The sequence below is a fragment of the Panthera leo genome, chromosome C1 (genome assembly GCF_018350215.1).
Source record: "Panthera leo isolate Ple1 chromosome C1, P.leo_Ple1_pat1.1, whole genome shotgun sequence".
NCBI classification, from domain to species: domain Eukaryota; kingdom Metazoa; phylum Chordata; class Mammalia; order Carnivora; family Felidae; genus Panthera; species Panthera leo.
In genome coordinates this window covers 80,581,831-80,606,024 of record NC_056686.1, presented here as the reverse complement: position 1 = coordinate 80,606,024, position 24,194 = coordinate 80,581,831, and the positions used below count along the sequence as shown (strand labels likewise).

The window sequence follows — 24,194 nt, the reverse complement described above, 5'->3', positions numbered from 1 at the left end:
ACTGCAGTTGGGGGGATTTTTCTTTTTTATTTCTCACACATGTGTCATCGTGTGTGTGTGTGTGTGTGTGTGTGTGTGTGTGTTTAAGACAATCCATGCTTCTTTCACTCTTGGTTAAAAATTTTAAGGGTATTCATGATTTCCCCAAGTGAAATTTCCATTGAAAATGGAAAATACTCAATTTCTGTTTGCACTAAATGGTTTAAAATGCATGACAATTAACAAATGAGTCACAAGCAGCCTCTTCCTGTATCTAATGCACTGCAAGCCAGATTCATCAATTACAGCAAGGATACAATATTCACTTTACCAAACATCCAGGTTTCTTAGGCTTTGTGCCTGTTTGTTTGTTTGTTTGCCTTCTATTCTCTTTCTACGTGCTCTATTCATAAATTGTCTCCAGCAAATTATAGCAAAGGTGTCTCTCTTCTCTATTGCCACTTTGCAATCTATACTTAACTGCAGGGTAACAGCAATGGAAGCCATAACTAACAGCACCAACTCCAGCCTTCTAAATCTGCAACTACAGCTTGGGAAGAATCTTGTATCGGGGTGTTACATGCTAGATTTGATGTGGATGTTGTAGTCTGAAGCGAAAATTATTTCTACAGCTGGAATATAACATTTGCATAAGTTACAATTAAAAGGGAAAATATAATTACAAATTTTCAACTTAATTTGAATGGTTTGTAAAATGCTCATTTGGCATAGGCAACAGCTTGCAGGCAAACAGAACACAGTCTCAGAGTTGTGTCCCTTTGTCTGAGTAGCAGTGGTGAACTCATTCTGAAGGGTTTGCTTTAACCCCTGAATCCCAACATAACCAGCAGTGAGAACCTAAGGTACAGGGCACTGTTTGCTTTCAAAACAGGATTGCAACATACACAGCAATTCACAAATATTTGCATCTTTTAATTGTTTCTAAAACAGAAGTGGCAAGTGGCATCGAACAGGAATGTTATTTCTCTTGTGGAGTGAATGAGCAGTGGAATTTTAACTAGTTTCATTTCCTTTCAGCTCTCAGATCTGAAATCTGTGGTCACATCTCCTGTACAATGTGTTCTTCATATCACAGTCTCTTTAATGGCTCCTGTTTCTGATTTTCTCCCCTCCTTAATTACATGTCTTTTTCTTGTAGCTACTTCATGCTGAAGGCATGTCATTCTTCCCAGACGCAGACTCGGCTAGGTGTCCGTGCACTGAGTCCGTCTGTTCGTTTGTTTTCAGGGTTTCTTTCTAAGAAGCAAAGGAATCCTTTTATTATCCTCAAACGTGAGAATCAAAATTTTCATAAAATACTTTGTACAGCATGTGCACTTGAAATCCTGCGTCCCCAAAGTCATGATAACCGTGATTATTATGGAACATGCATTGTGTTGCATCAATAGTTTTGAAAAACGAGAGAAAAAGGAGAAAATTATTCCATTCAGTCTTTCTCAGGAAAAAAATGCATCCAAAAAGACATATGAACAGGAAAAATTGCTATTATTATGAATTACACAATTAAGTATGCTTTTCTATGTTTTTGATCCTTCTTTTCATAGCAATCTTCCAAATAATGAGACACCAGAACATACTCTTGGAAAAAAACAAATTATAAAAACCTATCCTTTGTTCTATTTGCCCTGGAAACTGAAAAAGAAATTCTATGGCAAAAGGAAAATATAAAGTAATAACATAACCTTATTTTATCTTTTTCCTGAGAAACCACAAAGGCGCTGGGTTGATTCAGAGTATTGTTAAGTAGCATGATTTTTTTTTAATCACAGAAACCCTGTCTATTTATGGGATAACAAATACAGGACAGTGAGAGGGCCACCACACCACCTTCAGGACAATGCGCCGCTACTTGGAATGACTGGCTGAAACTAACAAGCAAATTACCTAAATGATGTTCTGGTGCAACGTCACCTTCTGTGCCCCAGACTTGGAATAATTTTATCACTCCAAACTAGGGTACAAAATGAAAAATACATATGCATATATATTTTATTTATGTTGATTACACATAGATTTTATTTATATTGAAAAAAATTCTAGGATTTTAATAAATTTTATACTGGGACCTGTAGGCTCCTGGCAATCTAGTCCAATAGCTTTCCCATTTCTTTTCTTCTTGGTGCATAAACCCTAAGTTTATATCCAAAGTCATAAGCCAGAAGCAGACCATTTACCATAATGAATGGTATTTCCCAAATGGTAGAACATTTACTGCTGGGAGGATAATTTTAGTTGCCACATAGCCAAATATTTTCATTGTTACCTATTTTTTTAAAAATATAACATCACATTATACTTTTGATTTCACCAATTTTATTACTTAGAATTGCTCCCTTTTAAATTGATTTAAAGATGGGGTGCCTAGGTGGCTAAGTCGGTTAAGAGCCCGACTTCAGCTCAAATCATAATCTCATGATTCATGAGTTCCAGCCCCACGTCAAGCTCTTTGCTGACAGCTTGGAGCCTGGAGCCTGCTTTGGATTCTGTGTCTCCCTCTCTCTCCCCTGACCTCTCCTGCTCGTGCTTTGTCTCTCTCTCTGTCTCTCTGTCTCTCTCTCAAAAATAAATAAACATTTAAAAAAATTAAGTTGATTTAAAGAAAAATGTGGAGAAAAATATCACAGATGGTATGCAGGCATAGCAAAGTCATGAAAGAGTTATAGAAATGACTTATGTTTAAGAAACAGTATTCTAGAAAATCACTTCTCTATCAGGGCTGAGTTCTTAATTAAAAAAAATTAATGTTTATTTATTTTTGAGAAAGAGAGAGCATGAGCAGGGGAGAGGCAGAGAGAGAGGGAGACACAGAATCTGAAGGAGGCTTCAGGCTCCGAGCTGTCAACACAGAGCTCAACATGGGGCTTGAACTCACAAGTCTCAAAATCATGACCTGAACTGCAGTTGGACTCTTAACTGACTGAGCCACCCAGGTGCCCCTGAATTCTTAATTTTTTTTTTAATTAAAAGGGCATTTCTCAAAAAAATTTTCAAGGAAAATGAACACCTCAAGAAAGAATAAACTATTTTAATGTTTACTTTTCTCCTGGACTCATGGAAAACACTTCTCAAAAAGAGTAAAACCACTACAGCATAGTGATTTGCCTTGAACACGGAGAGTAGATTGGGAGCAAGCACTCTCAGGAAGATTCAGGAATTTTTCCAGAAGGCATCTCACAAGAAGCCAAGAGAGGCAGGGATTAAGAAGAGTGTTGGCCAGGGGCACCTGGGTGGCTCAGTCGGTTGAGCGTCAGACTTCGGCTCAGGTCATGATCTCACAGTTCGTGAGTTCGGCCAGCACTGGGCTCTGTGCTGACAGCTCAGAGCCTGCAGCCTGCTTCCGATTCTGTGTTTTCCTCTCTCTCTGCCCCTCCCCTACACGCGCTCTGTTTCTCTCTGACTCTCAAAAATAAAGAAAACTAATAAAAAAAAATTTTTTAGAAGAGTGTTGGCCAAGTTGCAGACAAGGTACAGGTTATTCCTAGTAGCTCAGCAGGTGACTTCAGGGCAGGATTGGGGTGATGCCACCCATGAAGGAGACCCTGGGTGGAGTCCCAGAGGCGGAAGCAAATGAAAGTGCCTGAATGGCCAGCCATCCTTCTCTCCCCATGCTCCATGCCACTCCACATCTTATGCTTTCCCTCCGTCCCTCTCCCTCCTCCTGTCTTTCATCAACTGAAATGGCAATAGGGGCATAGAAATCTAGTTTTTCATTATTTACTTTCTATAAAGTTTTTCATTTTTTCTTCTGAATTTTAAACGTAGATGACTTTAAAGTTTTATATTTCCAGTTCTCCAAAAAGACTAGAATTAGTCTAAAAATAGTCCTAAGTTGGTTTTCACTTATAAATGGTTCTAGGATATATATTTTGTATGATTCAGTGCTCCTCCCACCCCCAACATTGAAAATAGAGCAATAATTACAGCTGAAGCAAATGGACTCTTTTCCTCCTCTTGGTGGGAAGAGTATACATGTAATATAAGAATAATTAATGGACTGGAAGAAGACAAAGACCTTCAGACGGATGCTTCTGAGAACCACTGTATTTTGGTGTTCTTTGTAGTAATTTGAAGAAGTCATGCCATTTCAAATGGTAATCAAGGGAAATCTAGAGTAATTCACTATGAAGAGAAAACAGACCATTCTTAAAATGTTTCTTTACACCGTTTTCCATATGAACTGTACCTCCTAGAGTAAATGTTAGAATGAATGGATGGGATAGAGCTGGTCTTTTCCCATCAAATTCTTCAGAGCACTGCAGCAGTTGGAGGCTGGGGTGAGGAGCTTGTAGGGTAAGGAGAAAGACACTATTTGACAAGCTCTTGGGACTACACACTATCCCCTCTGACCACTGTAACTCCACTGTTACCTGTCTGATAGATGGGAATCAAAAAAATGTTCCTTTTTTTTTTTAAATAAAAGGGTGCCCCTGTTTTTAAAACTTGGAAAATCATGGGAATAGAAAAATTCATGTTCCCGGATTGACCCTGGAAAAACAGAACCAATTATAAGGATGGTGAATGTTTCTTCAGACTGATCATTTCTTTTTAATTCCTCAAAGGCTCATTAAGTTAGATCCTGCTCCTCTGTGACCTTAGAAATCATTTCCCACTCTCCATACCCCCTACTCTTTGTGGGGTGGAAGGGACACATAGATTAGATTGATGGGGTTATTCTCCCTACTGTTTTATGTAAATTTGCCAAAGAAATAAGATACCTGTTCTGACAAGAGTCAGGCAAGTCTAAATATTTCTTACAGACAGAGCTGACAAAATTCAAAAGTAGTTTGGTTACAAGAGACTCATTAATTTCAAATGGGCATTTGATTCCCAAAGGGAAGACAAACTTCATCAGTTGGAGCATTGTGATGTCACAGAGGAACTTCATTAGTGCACCACTTAGAAGGGAGCCATGAGAGTAAGTAAAATGAAATGTAAATAAATGCCTAATTAGGTGTCCATGAAAAACTGAAGAGTATCTAAAGTTGTTAGAGATGACTGTACTTGGAAGGCAGCTTCTTAGACTAAGAATCAGTGCTTTCATAACCTTCATGGAGGAGGCTGGAAGATTCTGCGGAGGTCTCCAGAAGACTGGTTAACTTGGATGAAGCCATTGAAGACAATCAGGTATGACATCATTCCCATGGTTGAGGTCCTCTGGAGCAGAAGTTCTAGAACTTCTTAGGGCCATTCTAGTAGAATAGAATACTCAGAAATCACCCCCACTTCTGCTGAGGGTGGGGTGGGAACAGGCACAGGGAGAGGAAACTTTATCACAAGGAATGAGCAAAATGGAACTGATTTTGATAAAGGCATTGTAAGTATTCAGTTAACATTAGAACCATGAAGATACGATCTTGTCTCAACCAATATTATAAAAGTTAGTCCACAGACCAAGCAGACATCAAGTAGACTTTAAACCATAAATTGAAACCTTCTACTCAACAGGAACACTAGAGAGCTCTTTTCTCTAGCACTCAGGCATTAAAGCTGTTGCTACTTCTCCCGTCTTTCCACCCCATACTTGCCTACAAAATAACGTCCAGATTTCTTAGCATGCATCAAGGCCCTTTAAGATCCACCCCATTCTCTTTTCCCCAGCTTACCTCTCACCATGTCTTAACCTGTTCCCTTATACATCATGCAGTCTGTACTCGGTCTAGTTATACCCTTTTATCCAAAGTCTCTGAATGGCAAAATCATATTCATCTTTCAGAATCCAGTTCAAATTACACTTCCTTCCCTAAAGAGTTCATGATTTCTCCTTTGTGTGTTACAGACACATTTCAAGCGTCTACTTTAGCACTTATCTGATCAAGGGTATCAGGAGGGCAGTTCTCCCTCGGCTTATGGTTAGATACATCTGCACAGATCTAGAAGACAATGGTTTGCACGCAGGAATTGTGCGCATAGGGCACTGAGAGGGCTAACTGAGTAGGTAACAAGCCCCAGGATGACAGGGAAAGGGAGAATTGGAGTACAGTGTGGTGTTGGTCTCCTGTATCTGTCCCTAGCCTACCCCCACAGACATATGCCTGGGTCATATAGACTGGGATTGAGAGTGTGAATTCTAAAGCTCTGTGTCTGGATTCAAATTTCACTTCTGTTACATACTAGTTGCCTTGAGTGAGTCAGTTAACCTCTCTAGCTTCAGGGCAGATGGTAATAATAGCGCTCCTGCCTCATGGTTCTGTCATGAGAATTATACAAGTTAATGAATACAAAGCTCCCCAACAGTGCTTGTCACACAATAAGCATCATATAATAAGTATCAGCTATTATACTTAGGAAGAGAGATGACAGTTAAATAAAAAACTGAAAATCCTATAAGGCCTTAGGGCACATGCAGCACTAACTTGGAACCACTAAGTTGAAAGAAAACAAAAATAGGTGTTCTTCCCAACTCCACCATTGGCCAGAAGCAGCATGGCGCTTTGAAGTGGTGGCATCTATTGGGACTGGAAATAGAGGGCTCCAATGCTTGACAGGGGCAGCTGTGCTCAGAGGGGTCGATTCTCAGCAGAGACAGAAGCAGTGCCCATCAGGAGCAATGGCCATCACTGTGTGGCCTTTGTCATACCGAGAGGTGATGTTGCAAGACATCCAAGGTGTCCGGTGAGTGCAGAGCAATGTAAGTGATAGAGGAGCCTGGTTCAAGTGAAGCCACCCAGTGGACACAGCAACTGTCAACAAAGACAGGGATGGCACCATAAGAAGGGTCAGTACTCCGTGGACCCCACAAGGTGAGACATCAGTCTTACCCACATGGAAATATTTTCTGGGTCACCCAAAAATACTTGGGAGGAGGGCTTTTGCCAGGGTGCAGAGGTCCTCTAGGGTGCAGTGTGATCAATTCCTCAAATTATCATCGGTGTGGCTTTATTTGTACAGAAAGGGAATACTGAGACACCATTAAAAGCACAAGCTTTGGTTTCAGACAGACTTGTGCTTCAGCTGAAAGTATTTACTAAGCATCTATTCTATGCCCCAGGCTCTGCTCTGGTCGGTGGAAATACCACAGTGAACAAGGCAAATAGGATTCCTCCTCACATAGAGCTACCTTAGAGAGGGGACACAGACAAATAACAAGAAAACAAATTAATGGGACCTTGCCTGTTTAAGAGCCATGAAGGCAATAAAATAGATGATATGGTGTACAGATTGGGTGGAGAGAGCTGCTTACATATGGCAGCCAAGTAAAGTCTCTCCATCACAGTGAGGGCTAATAGCCAGGAAGAGGCAGCTCAGGGACGATCTGGGGACAGAATGTGGGACCCTAAGGTAGGGAGACTTGGCATATTAGAGGAACATAAAGAGGGATAGTAAGTCCGAGGGTGCCTGGGTGGCTCAGTCGGTTAAGCATCCGACTTTAGCTCAGGTCATGATCTCACTGCTCCTGAGTTCGAGCCCCACATGGGGCTCGGTTGCTGAAAGCTCAGAGCCTGGAACCTGTTTCAGATTCTAGGTCTCCCTCTCTCTCCATCTCTCCCTGACTCGTTCTCTCTCTCTCTCTCAAAAAGTAACAAACATTAAAAAATTAAAAAAAAAAAAAGGATAGTAAGTCCAAAACAAGAGTCAGCAAACTATGGTATGGGGGCCAAATCCAGCCCGCTACTTGTTTATGTAAATAAAGTTTTATTAGAACACAGCCCACACTCATTTGTTGTCTCTAGCTGCTTTCGTGCTATAATAGCAGAGTTGAGTGCTATAATAATAGAAATGAATAGTTGCCACAGAGGCTGAATGGCCTGCAAAACCTGTAAGATTTAATATCTGGCCCTTTACACAATGTGTGCCAATCTCTGGACTAAAGCCTAGTGAACAAGCGGGGTGAAAGCCGTAGGAACTGAAGTTTAAGGGGTGCCGGGAGGCAGCAAACTGCAGGGTACTACAGACCATGGCAGAGAAGTCAGCTTATATTCCACACGTGACGGAAAGCCCCTGAAAGGGTCCAAGCAAGGGAGACACGTGATCTGATTCACGTTCTCCACTGTGGGAACTGCATAGAGAGGGACTGCAGGGGCAAAGTAGCAGCAGGGAAGCCAGTTATGAGGATGCTATCCATGCAGATGGGGACTAGTAGTCAAGATGTATTCGCTCAGGTATATAACAAGCATGAGAATCCCAACTCGGCTGTATAACCACACACAAGTTACTCCAACGCTTTCAGCCTCAGTTTCTTGTCAGTAAAACCCTCAGACCACTATTGTGTGGGTTAAATTACAAATGCACCTGAGGTATATGTCAAAAAGTAAGTGTTCAGTGGATGTTAGCCATTATTGTTCTGTTGTTGAGTCGTTGTTGACTGGTGAGGCCCATGGAGCACTGGGTCCCAGCATGGGCCTCTCCGTGCTGGGTAGTGTGGCACGCTTCTCTCCCTGACTAGACCTGTAAGTACCCTGGAAACCAGGAAGCTTTTATTCATCTTTATATCCCCCAAACTGTGCCTGGCACATGGTAGATGTTTAATAAATATTTATTGATTAAACTATCAAGGCGTTTTTGGTTTTTTTGAAAAAAGGGAAGGTATTATTCATTCTGCCATTTTCACCAGACATGTTTTGTTTTCAGGGTTGAGGTGGTATATTTTGATGGCACAACCATTCTGAAGATACAGAGGTAGTTGTCTCTATGGAGAGCTAGTACCTAGCGCCCCCTCTGGTGCAAAGGGAAACTCAGATACTGCTCCCCATGAATCTCTAACACGACAAAATATGTCAGTGACGGTAATTATATATGAAATCTGGACTAAAAAGTCGCCATACCCAAGAAATTCACACATATCAGACACCATCTACATATCAAAAATCTCAGCCACAAAGTGGACCCAATAAGAGTCAAAAAATATTGTTCTTAGTGTCAGATTTTTTTCAGACTTTTGCTTCAAAACAGTTGGACATTGTGATGCCTTGTCCAGCCACATCAAAGGGAGTCTCTACTTTATATCATTATCTCGTTTCTTTTATTGATTCATTATCCTGCCTAGAAAACTAGAAGGATCGCTCCCCAAATTGAAATTTCAGAATTTTTTGTCAATTTTCTTATTCTCTGACACACCATGACCAAGAAAGACTGGAAATCTACCCTTCACAAGGAGTTAATTTTCTCATCATAAAATGATCCATACTGTCTAAACAACTGTTTCAAATGAAATTAAGTATGATAGACACATTTGCAAATGGCATATGATATCCATAAAGTAGGTGCATACTTTGTGACATTTTTATTTTTCAAAAAAGAGGTTTTAATGCCAGATGGGTTGTACAATACAGAATTATAAAACCCTGGAAGGGCCAACTCAAATGACATGTTACTGGGTGTATATCATCTGTGTTTTCACAGTGCTATATGTGTCCTTCCTATGCATTTATCACTATATCAAAAACATTAATTAGAATTTTTTTTAAATCAAAGTAAGACTGAGAAAAATGTCTCAGTAGTAGTCACCAAATCTAGCAGTCCTAAGCAAACAGTAATTTAGCCAACAAACTCCAAAAGTACAGGAAACTTAAAAGAAGAAAAAGATTTAAAACAACACAATATTAAAGATGAGAATCCCCTACAATAGTGAAGGAAAAGGTGGAAATCCTTGAAACATCAGTGAGCAGCCATGAGGAGGTAGTTGTGTGTGTGTGTGTGTGTGTGTGTGTGTGTGTGTGTGTGTTTAACAGGAAGCCTGGCATCTCACAAATAACGTATGTTGCATATTATGTGGCAGTTGCTATAGTAACAACCTTTATTTTCTGAAACAGTACACAGATGTGTACAACATACTAACTTGCTGGTTATAAATTACGGCTTTTCCCATAGTTCAATAACTTAAGAATTCTATGTTTTTGAAATCTCAGAAGTTCTGTTGTTATTCAATCTCTTTTATGAGATAATTTTCCTTGTACTTTCAAAATGAGAGCATTCCGAGACAGGCTGAGAGAAAGAAGGGATGAGAAAATGGGGGATATCAGAGAGTAACAACAGACTGAAGACTGTTTCCTACGGAGTCTGGATGGAACCCACTGACTGAAATGAGAACATTATTTTAATGAATTAGGCATCATGTACAATAGTGATGAGAAAGAAGTTGCTAGCAAAATGATGTTACAAATAAAGTTATGAATTGATTTTTTATTACAAGGTGCCATATTTACAGTTTTAAAATAAACAGAGATTATTTCTTAGAAATGTCACAAACATTAATATAATTTTATAAGCTACAACAGTGTGGGGGAGTGAATTAGCCTGGTTACCTGACTTCAAATGAAGTTTTTTTGAATCTTCATTCAAGGCCTGAGTCTGGGAAAAAATGTATATTCCTATTTTCATAAGAGATTAGCATCCCTTTGTCAGGTTACAAAACAGAAGACAGATTTTTACTGAGTGGGATATTTTTCTTTTCATATTTTAACCTTAATCAACAAATATTTATCACGTGCTTTGTACATGCAGGGAGCTAACTATCTGTGCCCAGATGTGCATAGATACATGTAGAAACACAAATTATAGAAAAATTGAGTTCTGTAGATGGTTCTTTTCTGATTCTAAATATTTACATATGTTTTCCATGTGCTGGATCTGAACATTTTCTTTAATAGACAGTTCACACTGTAAAGTTTTAAACCTTGTCAAAAAGAGCAATCTCTGCAGGATTTGTCAGGCTAAAGTTTATTACCTGGGAAACACATTTGAAAATAAGGTTATATAGTTAACATTTATAGTTAAAAGCCAACTTTCTACAATTTTAGATAGGTAAGTAGGTAGGTAGGTAGGTAGGTAGGTAGATAAATAGATAGATAGACAGATATAGATATAAGGAAGGGTGCAAGGATCCTCATATAGAAAGTAAAAAAAGACCCCTGATTGAGAAAGTCCAGACCTTACAATGCTACTAAATTTACCTAACAAACACCAAACACTCAGAAATGCTATTTCAAGTGACAATACAGTCACATTCAAATGAAAAATTGTCTTATAGCTGCAATGGCACAGGATGAGAAACACTGAACACAGTGCAGATAAGAACAAATCATTTTGAAAAGCTTGCACCATTAAGTGGCTGTTAAAATTTTTGCTAATGCTTTACACACACACACACACACACACACACACACACACACACACTCCTTTCCGTATCATTCTGAGATATATTAAAAACAGGACCATGACTAATCCATTCAAGTCCTTACGTTATCAGAGAGAAAAGAGAGAGAGAGGGAGAGTTAAGTTATCACCTGATGGGGGCTTAGAGCCTAGAACTGGGAACCCAAAAGAAAAAGAGTACTTCACTGGTAGATGCATTTTAAAAGTATTACTTAAATTACATTTAAGTCATCAGACAATTATGAACTTTCTTCTCTTTTATATTTATATGGCATATTTATTGAATTGCACAGTATGCTTTTACAATAAAGTGCTTTTTACGTTGCCGCCTTTGTTCATCCAAAATAAAACTGACAGTTATCCTTTTATAAGCTATTCCGAGAACATTTTCTCTTCTTTGAAGCTGATTGATGCACTACTTTAAATGTTCCTGCAAATATCTTTTCAATTCAAGTTTTTGCATAATGTAATAAGAAGATAAAAGAATTCTATACTTCAACGAGAGACATTACAAAGCAAGTAGAGACATTATCAAGGGCATTAACATGCTCCTAATAGCAATAAAACCTTTTAACTGTCTGATGTAGAACACGCTCCCACCAAACCACCACATATTATGGTAATTGGCTCCAATTTCTGAATCTTACATTGTAAAGTTACAAAGAGTTAGGTGGAACTGAAAAACAAATCCAGAACACTCATCTTGTTAGCGTTCCCATTATGAAATGTTTGCTTGCTACCTTGAAGGAGAACTGGTCTGGTCTGTGGAGCTGTTCTTTCCTGTGCTATCATATTTTTGCATCCTGTCTCATCGTTATTCCTACTGACTCTGATATAAATACATATTTTTCCCCCAAATAACCCTTTTCTAACTCCAAAACACCACAGTAATATAAATAGCATTTTTCTCAGAATTTCAGTGTAACAAATGGGTTCTCTGTTCATGCCTGTGTCACATCTCATTCACTTTATGTGTTCTTTCATCACAGGAAGATACAATAGGGGAAAATATTCCGCGAGGACGCTTTGATTTTTCTTTACAACACACCACTAAATTACGTGAGTAGCCTTTCCATCGTGGTGGAGAGGAAATATAATTTCAAACTAAAGTTGAGCCCAGTTTCTGTTAAATTAAATAGGAAAGAAAAAAAATAGTTCTTGGCTTTATTCTTCTTAGATGGGGAGCAGGGCAGTAGGGAATTGACACAAGTCGGTCCTTGGTGATTAACCTGCAGTTTATGGTTGTGTTTCCCGGTGACGTGCCCATCACGCAGGAAGCTTCTCGGAGGCTGTGGAGAGCAGCCTGTCTGCTTTGAGAAGTGCAGATCTATCAGGATCCAGAATCGGGCTCTGAAAAAGCTGTCATTTCATGTCTCTAAAACAGCCTCTGATTTAATGTACAAGATGTCAAGAAGTAAAGGACAATAAAATAAAAGCCAAAAAGGAGAACTATTTCAATTAAGAAGCATTTCTATACCAATTCTTGGAAATCACGTAAAATAAAAACTGTCAGAATCAATCTGTGTTTAAAAGGTTGATTTTTGTGGCACTTACATAGAAACTGCAAGACAGGAAAAAAATACAAATTATTAACAGAGCAATTGAACCTTAAAAAATTCCTTTCTCACTAGATAGATATTTGGTTATTAAATTTTCCTAAGGGACCTAGGGGAAGCGTTTGTATAGCAGATGCTGGGAGTTGGGAGAGAGAAGGAAAGCAATAAATCCTCATACGGAAAAAAGTAACAAATGGAAGCTGCAGTCCTGTAAGAAGAAGGAGTTTTGTGTATTTCCAAGAATTTAATATTTTGATTGCCGATAATTAGAACCCTCATATAAGACTTTAGGAGTTTACCTTTCATTGCCATGATTTTCCAATGGTGTTTGAATGTCCTTTTCAGAGAAAGATAAATATTTCTTCAAGGACTGCCCTATCACCCCAGTAATCAAATATCTTAAAGGTGAACTGAGAAAAAAATCTTTGTGAAATTTGAAGCAACCTTTTAGCTAAGAGTATAATAATAATAAATAAAGAGATAAGCATTGTCAAAAATAAATAAATAAAATCCTTCCTTTGGAAGGCATAAATTTTATTTTTATTTCTTTTTAAAAATATGCTATTTAAGAAACATACATTATAACTCCAACCTACTCCTGTCCTTAGAATTTTTATGATGCTATGCTTTTTATTCCATATTTTCTGTTAGGAGAGAGATTGGGCAGGGAAAGAAGAGGTGAATTTACTTGCTGTCCCCCATTGATTTGTACATTTCAGGGATATGCCCCTTTCCATGGTCTATTTCTAGCTCCTTTATTTAAAAAAAAAAAAAAGTTTCTCTGAAGGGAATACTTTACAGAAGAAAATTCACTCCCTTATCATCAAATCAAGAACTTTTCTTAAAGTAACTCTAAGCACAAGCAATAAGAGGAGCAGCCTAAGAACTGCCTCCAATCACAAGAAGAAAAATAACAAAATCAGCTCACTCGTGATTTCCTTAATATACTTAAAAGAGATACAATCCCACTGATGCCTCTAAAAATAAAATGAGGAGAGGGCAACTTTATTGATTCCCTGCAAACCCACGAACGTGTAACTTATTGATAATACTAAACACTGTCTAAGCCTTTAGTGATTTCCAACCAAAAGTCTGCCTCTGAATGAAGGTTTAAATCATCGTATTAATATATTAAGGGGGGAAATTATCATGGGAGACACTTGGAAATTAATTAAAAACTCTGCACTCAGTTTGTTTGTGAGAGGAGATAAATATCACACATGGGAAATGATGCCTGACAACCGCCATAGTTTTCAGATCCAAAATTAGACCCTGACAGCTATGTCTTTGTATGACTCTCCTTGGGGTATAATATGCAGAGATATAGAATGGGAAGATTTCTGATAGAAGTATTTATTACTGACACTTCTGAAACACTCCACGTGTGGCATCAGCAAAGCATGCTCCACCTTAGACAGAAATGTCAGGTTTTCTTCCAAGATTTTCCTTCTATTCCTCTTCCCCCCCTTCCCATCCCTCCCTCCCCATCCACCACCACCCCCCCTTCTTCTCCAAAATATGATTTTTTTTTAGAAGTTCAACAGCAGCCCCTGGTGGAACTCAGCAGTTGTTTCAGCCTGAGCACAGTTGTTCAAGAAACTCCATCCCTGCTGTCAATAGACAGAAAAGTATGTCCATGTGCCTATCACCACACCTGCGTGCTGTTCCTACAGGTCAGAGATCAGGATAAAACCCTGAATGTACAAAAGCTGTGCTTTGTGATGGTAATTGTAGCCAATTTCAGTAGCTGGAGTTTTGAAAAAAATATATATGTAACAATCAATAAACATCTGTCTCAAATGTCACATTCATTTTATGCATGAAGACCAATAATTAACTGCTCGTGAATAATGCTTACCACAGAGTGCGCCGAAACGAGGAGATCTCTCACACTTGAGCCAGCGATCACCATTTTGTTTGGCTTATGTTGTGACAGAATCAGCTTTGTCACTTAGCAAAATGAGCTATACAAAACGACAATTCTATGCAAAGAAGGGATTTCTCTGGGTCACAGCTCCCAAAGTACCACAGAATGCCACTATCTGGCCCCCTCAAAATGGCAAGCTAGACTTAGAAGAAAGCCCACCAAAATGCTCTTCAGAAAGATCATGACTATTCATTTTCCTGCTTAGTTGGCAACACGGATTATCATTTGGGGACAAGGAGGAGATGGGAACATCTTTGGGGACGAAGATGGCTCTTTGCCTTAGGCAGGGTAAGTCTGTGCACTTCATAAAGGTGCCTGGTAGAGGCGCGCAAATCCAGCTTCCCTTCCTAGGGAGCCATCTGCCTAGAGGACAGACACCTGTGTCTTAACATAAAGTCATGGTTCTGTTGCTGAGCTCTGGGCCTTTGGAGCTGCAGAGAGGTTGCCTTTTCCTCATTCACACAAAGGTGTGAGCCATATAGGCTAGAGGTAGCCTTGGTCCTAGACAAGGAAAGAAGAGAATTATATACTGATGAAGTTCACTTTCCTGATTCTCAGGTGTAACAGGGTTGGGGGACATGGTAGGCATTCACCTCCATGAGGCTCGTGTGAGGACAAAGGAACAATGGGTGATTTGCTCAAAATACCCAAAGGTTTACTTGAGTAAATTTACTCACCATCTTTCACTTGTGTGTTTTGACTTTTCACTTCTTACATGATGCAGTTTATTAAAAGGAAACGCAAAGAGAACTTCTAAAGCTTTCAATAGCTTTATGATAAATACTAGAATAGGGGCGCCTGGGTGGCTCAGTCAGTTAAGCGGCCGACTTCGGCTCAGGTCATGATCTCGCGGTCCGTGAGTTCAAGCCCCGCGTCGGGCTCTGTGCTGACAGCTCAGAGCCTGGAGCCTGTTTCAGATTCTATGTCTCCCTCTCTCTGACCCTCCCCCGTTCATGCTCTGTCTCTCTCTGTCTCAAAAATAAATAAACATTAAAAAAATTTTTTTAAAGTACTAGAATAATATTCCTATTAAAAAGTGGTTTTTAAATTTTGAAAGCATTATACTTTACATTAGCCCTTCCCTTGCCCCTGAGACCGCTTACATCTCTTGATTAATCTCATGTGAAACCAAATCAGCGAGCTGATATGTTGAGACCAGAGATAATCCCATGACAGGCTGCCTCCTGAGAACCTCATGGGCACTGTATTTGACACTAGGGAATAAGAGGTATAAAAAGAAATAATACCAGTCTCCAATGAATTACAATCTAGTGGAGGAACTATATCTATCTAGATAATTTTAATATAATGTGGTAGCAGCATGCAGAGTCTTAACAGACAAAGTGAGACCTCTATCTTGCTTTCTATAGGGATGACACTTACACAAATTCTTAAAGAAAGATTATAAATGAGCTACAGAAAAGAGAGGTAGAGGGCAAGATAGGAGGAGAATCACTAGGACCCAAGGGTAAGGGTGTAAAACTACACAGTAGATCTAAAGAACTTCGGGCAGTTTGATACTGCTAGAACACCAAGTACAAGATGGTAAATAGGAATAGAATGTAGGGAAATGGGTAAGGCCAGTCATGAAGGGCCTGCCTGCCTTCCAAGGGAATTGGGATTGTCCTTTAGGCCATGGAAAGCAATGAAAAGACTTTTTAAGGAGTTGCTCTTCTGAGAGCGGACTGAGACTGGAGGTTGGAAGACTGGTCAGGGCTTTTTGTGATTGTCCAAGAGAAAGAGGATAGAGACCTGAATCCTGGGGGTGGTAACAGGGTTGGAGAAGAAATGGTAGGTTTCAGAAATCGTCACAGGTGAAAACCGAGAGCAGTTAGTGACTTAGTGGTTATGGGCACCGAGGGGGCTGTCTTGGATAACTCCCAGGGTCTGGGTGTAAGAGACAAAGTAGATTGTGATGTTGTCAAGTGACTTAGAGAGTACAGGGGCCAGAATAGGTTTGAGGGGAGAAGATGACACTCTAAAGTAATACTTCTCAAAATATGTCCTCAAGTACCCTCTACTGACCTCCAGACAGCTGCTTGTAACACTGGTATTAACACTGCCCACAAATGCCATGGCCAGAGAGGACCTCACAGATGAAGTCCAATTGCTTTCAAACTGTGTACCGTGGGGGTGACGGGGGAGGTAGAGCCGGCCGGGATACAGTCTGCCTTCCCTGATTCAACCCAAGAGAGTCTACTCTTCCTATTGTATATATTAGAATTCTTCAGAAGATTTGGTTTGAAAAAGGAAAACCACAGTTTGGAAACCACTTCCTTTTACAGAGAGGAAACTGAGGCCCACAGAGGTTAGAATAACTTGTCTGCAGACACAAGTTGATAGCAGAGGCTGAGCTACACCTCAGGCACCTAGTTTACCCATGTCAATCCTGCTATGCTGTGGTTTCCTGCATGAAGTAATTGTTTACTTTTGCTATGTCTTAGAAAATGGGCAGAAACCTCCTCATCTCCACCATGCAGTGAGCAGTTTCCTTGGGTTTATTTTTTCAATAAACGTTTATTGAACATCTTCTGCATGCCAAGACCTCTTTTACCGAGACTACCTGAGCGTTTCTGTTTGGACCCCTGGCTGTGGTTGTTGATTCTTTGGTAGAGTTCTAATGATGCCCCATTAATATTCCACCATGACTGGATACAGTAAGATCCAGGATTAGGGATACTGGGGACTATTTTAGTCCCAAGTAAACAGTATTATTATCAAAGGCATGAGTTTCCTAATTCACTGGGGGATATAGCTAACTTATATTTTTTTAATTTAATTTTTGAAAATACATTTTTTAAAAAATCCATGAAACTCCTAACATACAATAAAGTGCTATTCATAATTTTTTTAAGGAATTGCTTCTCAGATGTCACATTCATCTTTCCATACACAGTCCAGGGCTCACCGGAAATAATGCCCCAACATTCAATAAGCTTAACTTTATGAAACTTAGAACTCATATCTGAAGTAATTACGGGATAAATTGCTTTCAAAAAGTGAGAATTCAGACCAATAAACTTGATAACCTTTCTTCCCCATCATAGAACTCAACAGCTGCTTGTCCCAATAAGGTAATTTCTAAAACAAGGAAAAGCACATCCCTATTCAACCTAGAGAAACAAATAGAGACACATGTTAGCTGAGGGATGATGGTAGCCCATTGATATCTCAAGACCATTCCATCTTGGGAATCTTGTCCCAAATTCCTAGAAGGGAGGAGCAGGCTGCTTCTCTGTCAGGTGTGTGAGTGAGGGTAGGAAATGGGACGCAGGTGGGGGAAGACATCCTGCTTGAGAACTGCTTGAGGGTTGAGATTCGCACAGGTCTTTCTAGAAAGATTATATAACATCTGAACTACAGAAAGGAATCCATTGCTCTGTCTCTCCTGTTGGGGAATCCATTCGTCATATTTTTAATTTTTTTTAATGTTTTATTTTATATTTGAAAGAGAGACACAGAGCATGAGCAGGGGAGGGGCAGAAAGACAAGACAGAATATGAAGCAGGCTCCAGGCTCCAAGCTGTCAGCACAGAGGCCAACGCGAGACCCAAACCCACAAACCACGAGATCATGACCTGAGTCCAAGTTAGATGCTTAACCAAGTGAGCCACCAAGGTGCCCCCATTCTTCATCTTTTTAAATTCCTTAAAAGAAGGGACCAGGGAATTGGTCTTTCTTCAACTGTCCCTATGTACATCACTACCACACCCCAATCAATCCTTCATTTTCTTTCTGTGCTCTATTTGCAGGTAATTTTTAAAACCAGAAACTCTGTGTATACCAACATATAGACAACCCAGTTAGTTCATAAAGGGCATTAAGAGTACACTTATCTTAATGAGCACTGAAAAATGTATACAATTGTTGAATCATTATATTGCACACCCGAAACTAATATAACACTATATGTTAATTATATTTGAATAAAAGATAAAAACAAAGAGCAGTTGAGGAATTGGGGTTTACAGGCAATCTGATAAAGGAATGATAGAGTAAAACTGTCACATTAGGTACAAAACTGGTTAATGTCCTCAGGGTAATTAATTAAATCTTTGAGATTATTTTTTTCCATCAGACAGAAATTTACAAGTTAATGGTGTGACCTCACAGTGCCTGGGCTCTACTCAAATAGTAAACGGCAAAAACGAGCATAAGTATATTCTCCTGGAGATTTTCAATATGGGGGTGAGCCTCTAAAATATAAATAAAAAATAGGGGCGCGTGGGTGGCTCAGTCGGTTAGGCGTCCAACTTCAGCTCAGGTCATGATCTCACGGTTCATGGGTTCAAGCCCCACTTCGGCTCTGTGCTGACAGCTCAGAGCCTGGAGCTTGCTTCGGATTCTGTATCTTACTCTCTCTCTGCCCCTCCCCCACCAATGCTCCGTCTTTCTGTCTCTCAAAAATGAATAAACATTAAAAAATATTTTTTTAATAAATAAAAAATAAAACAAAGTGAGTAGAGGTAAGTTGCAAGTAAGATAGAAAGGGAAAGAAAGAAAAAAACCCAAGATAATAGATCAAAAAAAATTCAAGTCTCACCTGTTCAACCCCATTTCCTTAAAGATGAAAAACCCAAAGTCAAGTGACTCATCTAAGATTATCTCACCCCACTGTTTTTACATAGCAGTAAGGTTGAAGGTAGGAGGCAAATAAGCAAAAACAGTTTAAAAATTCAAACAAAAGCTTAATTGGCTCCACAGGTCCCCATTTATACCAGCCTCCTTTACACTGGAAAGTGTGCTGGTGAATGGGCACACTGACTCTTGAGGGAGCAAGCATTTTTTATCACTTGTTCCCATTGCCCTGGCACTGTCCCTCTCCTTTGCACAAGTAAATCCAGAGTTAATGTTCTTTGGAGATGATCATGTTTTTGGTATTTTGTTCTAATGTCCTAAAAAAATCTTTCTTTAGAGCAAGTTCTTTCATCCACTCACCAAAAGTTAATTGGACGCTTACTATGCACCAGCCTCAGACAGTAGTGAGAGAGAAGTGACTACTTCTGCTCTCTTGTTTATCTGCCCACAGCTTTGTCACTGTGTGTCACGATGTAGGAGCCGCATGTCTTCGCCAAATCCAATAAATTTATTTATCCATGAGCTTTTTTATACTAATAGGTTTAAAATGGTCTGAAAATTCTTTGAAGCTCATCTTCTGTGTGGTAAATAACAATATTGGCATATTACCTCTATGTTCTTCCTTTGGGTATTCTAGTATCCTCCTTTCTGTGAAATCCTTCCTCTGAAATCCTGCCCTCTAGACTGGCCTTGTCTGAATGCAATGACATTGAGTTCCTAATTAATGAAATTCCACATACCACATGGAGGCTCACTGGGAGCATTTAACAAAATGAAGTGCCTCGGTGAGCTCTCCAAATTCCTCAGAGTCCAATGACTAAAGATGTCCCAGAATGAAGAACTGAATGTGGTTTAGAGACACAAGGTAAATGGGGCACAGAATTTTTTGTCAGGTCCTTACAAGCATCTGATGAAATGCTATTAAAAGATTCAAAACCTTTAACATAACTATGAAAATTACCATAGCCTTACATACCTAGGACTAAAAGAAATTAAGCGGGGCCTAAAATACAGTTGGCCACCTTATTAAATTTAAAAAAAGGAAAATGTGACCCATCTCTGGAAGGCACTACTCCTAAAGGTTAAGAACATGGTTCATCTAAGTATTCAACAAATTTAGCTATTAATACTATTTCTTCTCTGAGCATTTCAACTTACTGCTTATTACTACGATTAAAAGTATTATACAAAGCCTCCAACAAGTCTGTGAAAATTTGCTTTAATTACAATGTTAGATATAATTTTCTTTTTGGAAATAATAATGTATTATATGTAAAAAAAGATTTTTTTAATCCTATTTCTGCCTTGCTTGCTTTCCAGCCCTTTTATTAAATTTGGTTATGATGGGGTCAAAAGCCAGAGCAAACATCCTATTAGTTAGCGACATTCTACTGACACCAGGCAAGTCCAACTGGCATGAGAGGTCAACTACAAGTAAAACACTCTAAAGATTTACTTGCAACACATCTTGCAACAATCCATCTCTTTCAAAATGATCCAGCTGCTCTAGAATACCTAAGTGATAAGTATTTTTCCAAGCAATATAAATCAGTAGATTTAATCACACATTTATTGAATATAAATTTTGCACAAAATATTGTGCATGGTATTCCAAGAAAAGTTAGGATACACCATACATATCCCTGTCCTCAAGGAGCCTACTGTTATGAAGTCCATTTCCTCAGAAGATTTTGATTCCATACTACTCCCCAGCCTAATCTGAATAAAGATGAGGAAAATCATTTTTTTTTCTAAACTATAAGAAGCATTTGATTCAATGACTACGTCTCATACCATAGCTTAAAGACTATATTTTCCTTTGTGCATTTGATATTTGAGAATAATGAATTCAAAAATTATTGGGGAAAATAGGTCTGTAATTGATCTCCTAGGGAAACTACATGAAATCCCTTCAAAATTTCCACCAGGAGTAGAAGAGAAGTGGATTCAGTTACACCATTCTGAAGCCTTCCCAAGCTTTCTCCACTGGAATTCTAATTAGTAGACCCCTGTAAGCAATTTTAAATATGCTTCATTTAAATACAGGAAGTATTTCCTTGGGCTTTATAATACTTTGGCAGAGCTGATCCTATTTCCTGAGATTAAATAGGAGAAAATTCTTTCCTCTGGAGACTAAACTACATACAGTAAGATCATTCATTACAATTTTCATATAAATTCAAAATATACCACGGGAAGAATAAATGTCTTCTTCCTAAAAGAGAACACCCTACAAATGCTAAGTGGAGCCATGATTGGTTTTACTCTTGAGTTTTGGCCTTTGTGAGATTAAAGTTCTCCAGGAAGAATTACTGAGGTGATAACTCATTTTGACAATGAAACCAAGTACAAGATAACTAAAACAAAAAACTTAATCCTTTTTCCTAAATAAAAAAAATCTGTCAATATTATTTGCTTCTTCAGAGTTTTGCTTCCATTCATAAAAATAAAGCTGTACCTTTTGTAATCTAATTCTTACTCTGTACCACTTAACACGTAGCAGTAGGGAAATTTCAGAAGCTTAGTACCAAAACCTGTTACTCAAATGGCTGATTGGTAAGGGGAGTGGAAAAGGATATGCTTCTAATACTTTTCTATTGTCCAAGAAAACAAAGGGGAGCACTTTTCAATCTCTTGCTATCCTCTTGCAAATTTACATCACCACACTAAATTTGATAGCTAAATAGTGTTCTGACAGTGTTGTTGAGACTTGTATGTCAGATTTAGAAATGTTATTGTGGAGACTTACTTTGATGGTGAGATTTTAGAAGCTTATTTTCCTCCTAAACAAATGTATTATAGAGTGATGGATAACAGAGATTCAAAGGATTACAATGAGAGATCAAGGAGTTCACCTGTAATATCTATTGCATTGACAGCCGACTTTATTGAAGTTTCACAATATTAACTGCCTCTCTGTGGACTGGCTTATCCGGCTAGGTGATTATCAATTTATCACCAGTCAAAACACAGATTGCTTCATGTACAGTGTCTGTGGCATAATCATGTACCTTGAATCCGATCAAACTGGAATGATCCAACTCGGATGATTCTTGTAAAAGTGAAGAAGAAACATTAGTGGGGAACTTCTCTAATGAAATGATATCTAATTCAAGGTTTGATAGAACATCTTTCCTGGAGCCTACATCAAGAATGCAGCACTCCAAAAGGAAGTAAAACAAAGCCCAAGTGATAGAATGGAGAGAATGTTAGAAACGATTTACTCCTTTTTGCTAAGCCTTGTTTCTCTAACCACCCCTCAGTCCCACTTCATGGATACCGAGAAGGACTTGACCAGTCTTTAAAATCACCTCCACAGTGGAAGACTTGCACCTTGAAACTCCACTTAGTATTATGAGAACTAACTGAATTACATGTAGGAAATTACCTGGAATAACAAAGGATCAGCACTGAGATGCTTACATTACATCTTTGACTTGTCAATATAGCAAAAGCTTTTAAGAGGTTTACATTTCCACCCTATTTCCTGATCCTATCCTCTAACAAGGTCTAATCTTTCTCCACATATTGAGCTCCATCAGTAGCCACTCCAATTAATATAATTGTTAAATGCAGGAATGGAGAGAGATTTTGGCCTTAGATGTCTGTCTGATCAGGGCAAGAATTAATAGGTACACTAGCAAACACTTATTGACCACTTACTATGTATCAGGTACCAATCTAAGTACTTTTCACATATGGACTCATTTAATTTTCTTAACCACCCTGTGAGGAAAGTACTACTATCTTCCCTGTACTATCAATGAAAAAAGTGATGAATAGAAGTATTAAATAACGTGCCCAAGACGACCGAGCCTACAAGTTGAACCCAGGCAGATGACTCTAGAGCCTTTCAAATTCTGAAACCCAGATTCTATTCAGTCATACCCTGATTGGATTGAGTTGCTCTGCTCCTATTCCAGCTGCCTACCATTGTATACAGTTAACCACCTCTAGAGGAAAATAGCATCATCCAGAGCCTTTACAATTTTTTAAGTGTCTGGCATTCAATAAAAAATTAGCCGATATACCAAAAAGTCAGAAAAAAAGAAAAAGAAAGAAAAGAGAAACAGGGCCACAGATAATTCAGATGTTAAAGTTATCAAATACAGATAAATACATTCAAAAGTAGATGACAACATATCTTCACTAGAGAAATGGAATCTGTTAAAAAAATAAGTGGAAATTCTAGAAGTGAAAGGTACAATAATTAAAATTAAGAAGTCAACAGAAGGGTTTACGAGCAGATTAAACACAGGTAAAATGAGTATTAGTACTGTAAGATAGCTCAATAGGAAATATTCAGACCAAATAAGAAAGAAAAAAAAAATGGAAATATAGAAAAAAGTGCAAGAGATACTTGGGAGATGACGAAAGTGCAATAGAAGTGCAACTGGAGCTCCAGAAGTACATTAGAGAGGAAATGGGGCCAAATCAGTGTTTGAAGACATAATGTCTGAGAATTTTCTAAAATACATGAAAGATATCAGACTCCAAGTATGATAAATAGAGTATTAGTCACATCATAGTAAAACTGCCAAAAGGCAAAGACAAAGAGTAAACCATAAGAACAGCCAGATGAAAAAGCATTATTACCTTCAAAGGAGCTACAACAATGACAACTAAGTTCTGAACAGAAACCATGGAAGCCGGAAGAAAACAGAATAACATCTTGAAGTGCTGAGAGAAATTTTGACAACTTAGTAGTCTATATACAGTAAAAACATCCTTCAAACACAAAGCCATCAAAAAAAATAAATAAAAATAAGAGCACTTGTTGTCAGCAGACCCACATTAAAAGAAATACTGAAGGCGTTTTTAGACAGGAGGAAAATGACCCCAAATGGAAAGACAGAAGTGCAGGAAGAAATGAAGAGCAACAGAAAGGTAACTATGAGTATAAATATAAGTGACTATTAGCTACAAAGCAATATTAATATACCCTGGAGTTTAAAATACATACATGATTAAAATGCATGACAGCAGTAATTCTAATAGCCAAAGGGGATAAATGGAATTAATGTGCTATTAAGTCTTAGCAT

At 38.6% G+C, this 24,194-nt stretch overlaps 1 protein-coding gene and 1 long non-coding RNA gene across 7 annotated transcripts in view; one reads left to right on the top strand and one right to left on the bottom strand.

The window, feature by feature from the left end:
- Window positions 1-891: 891 nt before the first annotated feature.
- Window positions 892-24,194, bottom strand: part of RWDD3 (RWD domain containing 3) — a 104,399-nt gene continuing 81,096 nt past the window's right edge. The window contains exons 7-8 of one of the 2 annotated variants that reach the window (XR_006206391.1): window positions 1,885-1,951; window positions 892-1,236 (exon numbers count right to left, since the gene is read on the bottom strand). The gene's annotated coding sequence lies outside the window, so the exon portion shown is untranslated. The remainder of the gene's footprint in view (window positions 1,237-1,884; window positions 1,952-24,194) is intronic. The other variant, XR_006206393.1, reaches the window with a different exon arrangement.
- LOC122228086 overlaps window positions 4,882-24,194 on the top strand; it is a 38,452-nt gene continuing 19,139 nt past the window's right edge. Inside the window, exons 1-3 of one of the 5 annotated variants that reach the window (XR_006206395.1) lie at window positions 4,882-5,124; window positions 12,081-12,150; window positions 12,366-12,591. This is a non-coding gene — a long non-coding RNA (uncharacterized LOC122228086). Of the gene's footprint in view, window positions 5,125-5,224; window positions 5,315-12,080; window positions 12,151-12,365; window positions 12,592-14,180; window positions 14,419-24,194 lie in introns of those variants that run through there. The other 4 variants (XR_006206397.1, XR_006206398.1, XR_006206394.1 and 1 more) reach the window with 4 other exon arrangements.